General features: G+C 38.2%; 1 non-coding gene across 1 annotated transcript; it reads left to right on the forward strand.

Annotated features, from left to right (window-relative positions):
• The first annotated feature begins 6,857 nt into the window (after positions 1–6,857).
• Positions 6,858–6,964, forward strand: LOC139887212 (small nucleolar RNA R71). The gene has a single exon (XR_011773051.1). It is a non-coding gene; the product is annotated as a small nucleolar RNA R71 (small nucleolar RNA).
• Positions 6,965–7,767: the final 803 nt, after the last annotated feature.

Below are 7,767 nucleotides of genomic sequence, written 5' to 3' on the forward strand. Positions count from 1 at the left end.
ACCACCCATCGAATACTCGCGCTCTAACCTCTTAACCCGATCGGCAAACGCTTCCGAACACTCTGACTTTCGATGTCCCTCCTTCTGGCAAGCAAAGCACTTGATCGTGCTCAAAGGTGTACCCGTACAATCCCGTGCCAAATGGCCTCGTCCTCCACACTTAAAACACGTAAGCACCCAACCTCCAAACCTCCTAGTCTGATTACTAGCTAAATCGGGACACTCAGACCTTTGGTGCCCTTCCTTCCAACAATAAAAACATACAGTTTTACCCGACGGACAATCGCGAGACTTATGTCCCCGTTGCCCACAATTGTAACACTTAGACCCACCGGAGCCCGTTACTACCTTCCTCATGCTACTAGACGCCTCATTTACACTTCTACCTTGATCATTGAGCAACTCGGGACACTTCGACCTTCGGTGTCCCTCTTTATGGCAATGGTAGCACATTCTGTTTTCGTTTCTCGGCAACGTGCACTCCCATATCTTGTGGCCCCTAACACCACAATTGAAACATCTAGATGTGTAACTTCCCTTGTTCTTCTTTTTCACATACTCTACGCCTTCAGGCGTACCTCTTTTCCTTTTACCCGAAGTACCATGTGGCTCTAGCCTTGCATGTACTTCTTCGTCACCCCTACCTCGAGGTTTAGGAAACCTCTTCTCAAACTCTTCCCTTACGACCTTCGTCACTTGGTCTCGGACCATTTCGGTTACCCGTCCTTCGATTGACTCTTTGACTACTTGGCCAACTCCGTTGGCGACACCCGAGACACATTGTTCAATCGCGGCTTCAACCATTACCGCTAATTCGTTCTTCTTTTCATTAGTAGACCCTTCCATTCCGTATTCATCTTCCATCTTCATTCTTAAGAAACAAAATAGATTAACCAATGAAACGAAAAGATATAACACGTATGTATATATATACATATATATATACATATGCCACACTACCCCATCTTGCTTAACAATCGTCGTACATCGCTTGTTTGACACGATTTGCACCCGTAGTAAGGGTAGCTAATCATTACTACGCGAGCACGTCGCGTTAACTTGCTAGTACAACGTCCATTTCGCTTGATGATCGCTACACAACACAAACAAATAACGCATGATTAGTTCATATAAATCTATGTGCTAACCAAGTCCCGGTCCGACCCAAAGTCCTACAAGTCCCGCACAATGCACACACAAAAGTCTAAGTCTAGGCGCCTATCTCAAGTCACCTAAATCCCTTAGACCATGCTCTGATACCACTTGTAACATCCCAAACCAATACGCGACAAAAAAACCATTGTAAATTTGTGACACAAAAAAAAATTTTTGCTGGCTGACCATCTGCGCGCCGCGCGGACACCCTTGCGCGCCGCGCAAAAGGGGGCTGTCCCCGGTGCACTTTAATGCGAAAAAGATTAGGTGCTTCCCGACACATTTAGCCAAAACGCTTTTAACCGAACATTTATATATGTAAAACTAACAAATAACTAAGGTTTAAACGAGTTTTACAAAGTGGGGCCCACACGTGCCCAAAACGCCGCTAAGTGTAAAAATACAAATTTAATACAAATTAGAGTTTCGACCACAAAAAGTTTAATTGCCAAACGACACAACGAGCATGGTGTTTGGGGTTAAACTACCCAAGTCTCGGTCAAACTCCAAGCCAAAGCCAAAAGCGCTTCCTATTCATCAAAGCGGGAAACTTAATCCAAGGTAATGCCCTTACCCTTATCCACACACGAACCTATAAAAAGGTAAACAACGAGAGGGTAAGCAAAGCTTAGTGAGCAAAATAATTATACATATACATATATAATCTACCTACTTGCATCACTTACACAACATCATACTCGGTTTAACATTTCGACAATCATACAACAATATTATGCATATACCATAAACCGCAAATCTACGAGTAGCTAATAATACAATAGCATACGATTCATAATTAAATACATTCAATACATAATTCACGCAACCTTGGTTAACCAATTCGAACAAGGGAAACGGTACTTACAAGACCGTTGGAGTTCATAACATCCACTAGTGTTACTTACACACCGCGTAATCACTAATCCCCCGGGTGATGTCTTGAACACCGCGACTAACTCACCCTTACGACAATGTGGCGTCTTAAACACCGCGACGAATCCACACTTCATTCAATACTATGAGTGGTGTCTTAAACACCGCGACAATTCCACTCCCATGACAATGTGGTGTCTTAAACACCGCGACAATACCACATGTCAATTAAACAATGAGTAGTGTCTTAAACACCGCGACAATACTACTCGTTACCTAGAATGTGGTGTCTTGAACACCGCGACAATGCCACATTCACGCAACACAAATAAATACATTATATACACATACGCATAATTATTCCACTCACCTTAGCACCAAGATGATGATTATGCACTTCTGAACTTCAAAGCAACGTACCTAATACACAGGTACACATTCAATTACGCAACTAGTGGAATTAACCACAATACTTACACTTAAGCATTTAAGGACCCAATATGCATTAAATAGCTCGACTATACCGAAACCGCCCATAAATGGCCAAGACTCAACTTTAATCACTAAAACTAGCGAATTATAGTCTACTAACTTCAACTAGAATAAACTTAGGGTATTTCATACCCGTTTCACCCCATTAGGTCAACCTTGACTCATTTGACCCATATTCAAGTTTTTCATCATTTATAAGAGTGCTAATGACTAGCAACTCGATTCAACACTTACAAAACCTCAAACACATGAATAAACCCTAGGTTAACACCCCTTTGGGTCATCTTTTACCAATTTAACCCAAACTAGGTCAACATTACCCATCTTGACCCATTTTAATACTTAACCCTAAAATTGGGTCAACTTCACCAAAAACCCTAACTCTTAACATTTAAGGTCTTCATACACATTTAATCACTAGGTTCCAACACAAAACACTAACATTAACCAACCTTGGTTCATTTTGACCCATTTGACCTAATAAAAGTCAATACACTCATTTTGGGTCATCTATACCCAAATAGCACCCATTTATACATCAAGCAAGTGTTCTAACCAATTATTAGCCAATTAGGGTTTCTTAACATCAATTAACACTTTTAAAACCCTAGCTAACCCATTATTGAGTCTACATGACCCAATTTACCCAAAACACCCAATTTACCTAGAAATGGGTCTTAGTGTTCATCTTCAACACAAACCCTAACCCATACACAAAATCAAAACAAGAAATGGAAGTTAAGGCATACCACAACTATCAAAATGTAGCAAATGACGAGATGAACAACTTTAAAGCTTGCGATTAAACCCGAAACGAACTCCTTCTCCTTCAAAATGAGCTTCCTCTCTCAACAATCAACTCTCTCTCTCTAGAGTGAATGGGGGAAGATAAGGTTGGTGGTAATGAAGCTATAACACTCCACAAACTGATCTTATGGCCTTTAGTTCGGATTTCATGTGATTTTACCAAAATGCCCATGCCATAAATTAAATAAAAAGAGGTGAGCTGTCAGCTCGGTTTCGCGCGGCGCGCGAGTGGGTCGCGCGGCGCGCACCCGCCCAGATCAGCTTCTTTCCTCGTTTTAAATTATGTAACGAAACCCCACCATCCGAATCACTTATAATTACATGTTCACAATAAAATACACGGGTCTTACAGTAGTTGTGTAATTCGTTTGTGCTCCTTGTAATGTCTTACTAGCATAATATATAGGTTGAAATCATTTTTCAATCCTTTGTCCTAAAACGGCTCCCATTGCAAAATCACTTGCATCGCACATTAGTTCAAACGGTAGATTCCAATTTGGTGTTATCATGATCGGCGCATTAGTAAGTTTCTCTTTAAGAATATTAAAAGATTTGATGCATTCATCTGAAAAGATGAATGGAGCATCTTTTTCTAGGAGTTTATTCATAGGAGTGGCAATTTTAGAAAAATCTTTTATGAAACGTCGGTAAAAACCGGCATGTCCTAGAAAACTCCTAACTCCTCTAACATTGGTGGAATGTGGAAGTTTAGCAATTACATCTACTTTAGCTCTATCCACTTCAATTCCTTCCTTTGAAATTTTATGACCAAGAACGATGCCTTCTTTAACCATGAAATGGCATTTCTCCCAATTAAGTACTAGATTTGATTGTTCGCATCTAATAAGCATTCGTTCAAGATTAGCTAGACATGATTCAAATGTATCACCGAAGACTGAAAAGTCATCCATGAAAACTTCCATGCATTCTTCTATCATGTCATGAAAAATCGCCATCATGCACCTTTGAAAGGTTGCAGGGGCGTTGCAAAGTCCAAATGGCATGCGTTTGTAAGCAAAAGTACCATAAGGGCACGTGAACGTGGTTTTCTATTGATCTTCGGGTGCTATTGGAATTTAAAAATATCCGTAAAATCCATCAAGAAAACAATAATAACTATTTCCGGCTAATCTTTCCAACATTTGATCAATGAAAGGTAAGGGAAAGTGATATTTTCTGGTGGCGTCATTTAATTTTCTATAATCAATACATACAAGCCATCCTGTTACAGTCCTAGTAGGAATAAGCTCATTTTTTCATTTGTGATGACAGTCATGCCACCCTTCTTAGGCACGCATTGAACTGGGCTTACCCATGGACTATCAGAAATTGGATAAATTAAACCTGCATCTAGCAGTTTAATTATTTCTTTTTTAACGACATCTTGCATATTAGGATTTAGTCTTCATTGGCGTTGCACATACATTTTATGACCTTCTTCCATAAGGATTTTATGTGTGCAATACGAAGGACTTATTCCTTTAATATCATGAATCTTCCATGCAATAGCTGGTTTATGAGCTTTCAACACAGAAATGAGTTGTGATTTCTCATTTTCAGTAAGAGAAGACGATATTATTACAGGTAATTCAGATTCACCATGTAAATAAGCGTATTCCAAATGGTTTGGAAGTAGCTTTAACTCTAATGTTGGAGGTTCTTCTATCGATGATTTATATCGATATCTGTCTTCTTCTTTTAGCATTTGAATTTCTTCTGGTGTTGGTTCATATCCATTAGCTATTAGTGTAGCTAACATTTCAACTTCATCAATTGGTTCAGTTCCTTCTCCTAAAGAACATTCTCCTGTTCCTTGTAATTCTGGAAATTCTTCTAATAATTCTGCATGTGAATCTATAGTTTGAATATAATAACATGTATCATCTGCAGATTGCGGTTGTTGCATTGATCTATCAACTGAAAAGGTAACACTCTCGTCCTCTATACTTAGGGTCAATTTTTTACCAAACACATCTATCATTGCTTTAGCCGTGTTTAAAAATGGTCTTCCTAATATGAGAGGAACTTGAGAATCTTCTTCCATGTCCAGAACAACAAAATCTACTAGAAATACTAAAGTACCAACTTTAACTAGCATGTTCTCCATTATCCCTCTAGGATATTTTATTGATCGATCGGCTAGTTGTATACTTATTCTTGTTGGTTTCAATTCTTCAAGGTCTAGTTTAGCGTATAGTGAATACGGCATTAAATTTATACTAGCACCTAAGTCTGCCAATGCTTCTATTGAACTAAGACTACCCAGAAAACATGGAATTGTGAAACTTCCTGGATCAGATAGTTTTTCTGGTATCTTATTCAACAGCACTGCTGAACAATTAGCATTCATAGTAACAGCCGAGAGTTCTTCCATTTTCTTTCTATTTGTGATTAGATCTTTCAGAAATTTAGCATATCTAGGCATTCCTGAAATTACATCAATGAAAGGAAGATTTACATTTATTTGTTTAAACATATCCAAGAATTTGTATTGCTCGGCTTCAAGTTTTTCTTTTTTCATTTTACTTGGGTAAGGAAGTGGTGGTTGGTATGGTTTAACATAAGGTTTAGCCTTAACTGTGTTATCTTCATTAACCTTTTCAACTACCGGTTCTTTTTCCTTATCTTGTTCAGGTTGTGGTTCTTGTGGAGTAGGAATAGCTTCATTAGAAGTTACAGGTATTTCAGGTGGTTTAAGTGTTGTACCACTTCTTGTGGTAATGGCTTTAGCTGTTTCATTCCGAGAGTTTGCATTTGTATCACTAGGTAGACTTCCCGGTTTTCTTTCACCTATTAACCTTGCTAGGTTACTTACTTCTTGTTCCAAATTTTGAATAGAAGCTTGTTGATTTCTAAATGCTTGAGCATTTTGTTCATTAGTTTGTTTTTGAGATGTGAAAAACTGCTTTTGAGTTTCAACTAGCTTTGTCATCATATCTTCTAAATTCGGCTTTTTATCATCGGTTTGTGGTGGTTTATTTTGAAAATTAGGTCTTTGCTGATTGTAAGTATTATTGGATACTTGTTGATTACTAGGACCGTGTTGGTTGTTGTATGGAATATTTCGATTATAATTCTGATTTTGATTGTAAATCGGTCTTGGCGGTTGATAATTATTTTGATAATTATTTCCAGGCCTTTGGTTTATGTATGAAATATTCTCTCTTTGTTCCATTGTTAATTCAATACTGAGACAATCTTTTGTCAAATGTGGTCCTCCACACTGCTCACAACTAATTCTTATTGAGTGGATATCTTTAGTCATCTTTTCCATTCGTCTCTCGACAGCATCTATCTTTGCGGAAATGGAATCTAAGTCATGGCTAGAATCGACTCTAGCTGCTTTAGATGATCTAACGATATCTTTTTCTTGGTGCCACTCATGTGAGTGGGAAGCAGTGTTATCAATAATTTTATAAGCATCAGTTTCGGTTTTCTTCATAATGGAACCACCAGCTGCTATATCGATGTATTTTCTTGTAGTGATGTCGCATCCTTGGTAGAATATTTGTACTATTTGACAGGTGTCTAAACCATGTTGCGGACATCCTCTTAATAACTTTTCAAATCTAGTCCACGCCTCATATAGAGTTTCATTCGGTTTCTGTGTGAACGTAACAATTTCTTCTTGAAGTCTTACGGCTTTAGATGCAGGAAAGAATTGTTTAAGAAAATTTTCAACTAAAACGTCCCATGTATCAATCGCCCCTTCAGGTAACGATTCCAACCAATCTTTGGCTTCTCCCTTTAAAGTCCAGGGAAATAACATGAGATATATCTGTTCATCCTCAACTTCTCTTATTTTAAAAAGTGTGCAGATCCTATTAAAGGTACGAAGATGTTCGTTTGGATCTTCCTTCGGCGCATTACTAAATTGGCATTGATTAGTCACCTTATGTAGAATTTGTCCTTTGATTTCATAATCTGGTGCATTAATGTCTGGATGAGTAATTGTGTGACCTTGGCCAGTGCGTTTAGTTCTCATTCGGTCTTCCATACTTAAAGGTTTCAAATTCTCCATAATTGAATTTGTTGAATCGGAATCACTAGAGGATTCTGATTTAATGGTTCGTTCCTCAACAATATCTGTTTGAATGATTGGTGGTTCTGGAGAAAAAATTAATGGTTCAGGATCTATGAATTGTCCCTGAATATTCTCCGGATTCTCAATTGTGAGGTCGGGTTCAAAAAATGGATTATCGGAAATTTGAATTGGAGTACTTGGTCGACTGGATGACGGTTCTAAAGAAAAATTAACGGCGGTAATATTTGCTAAATGTCTTGATCTAGTTACAGGTGGTGAACGTACAAAAGGTGGTGAACGTCTTGCTCGGTGCATTCACTGAATATCCTATTAGTTTTTAAAAGGAAAGAAAAATTATATAAGTTATCCAATTAATAGACTTTTTTGATTTTGCCCACGTTTCGAATAGCCAAAAG

This window comes from Rutidosis leptorrhynchoides, chromosome 1, assembly GCF_046630445.1.
Source record: "Rutidosis leptorrhynchoides isolate AG116_Rl617_1_P2 chromosome 1, CSIRO_AGI_Rlap_v1, whole genome shotgun sequence".
NCBI lineage: Eukaryota > Viridiplantae > Streptophyta > Magnoliopsida > Asterales > Asteraceae > Rutidosis > Rutidosis leptorrhynchoides.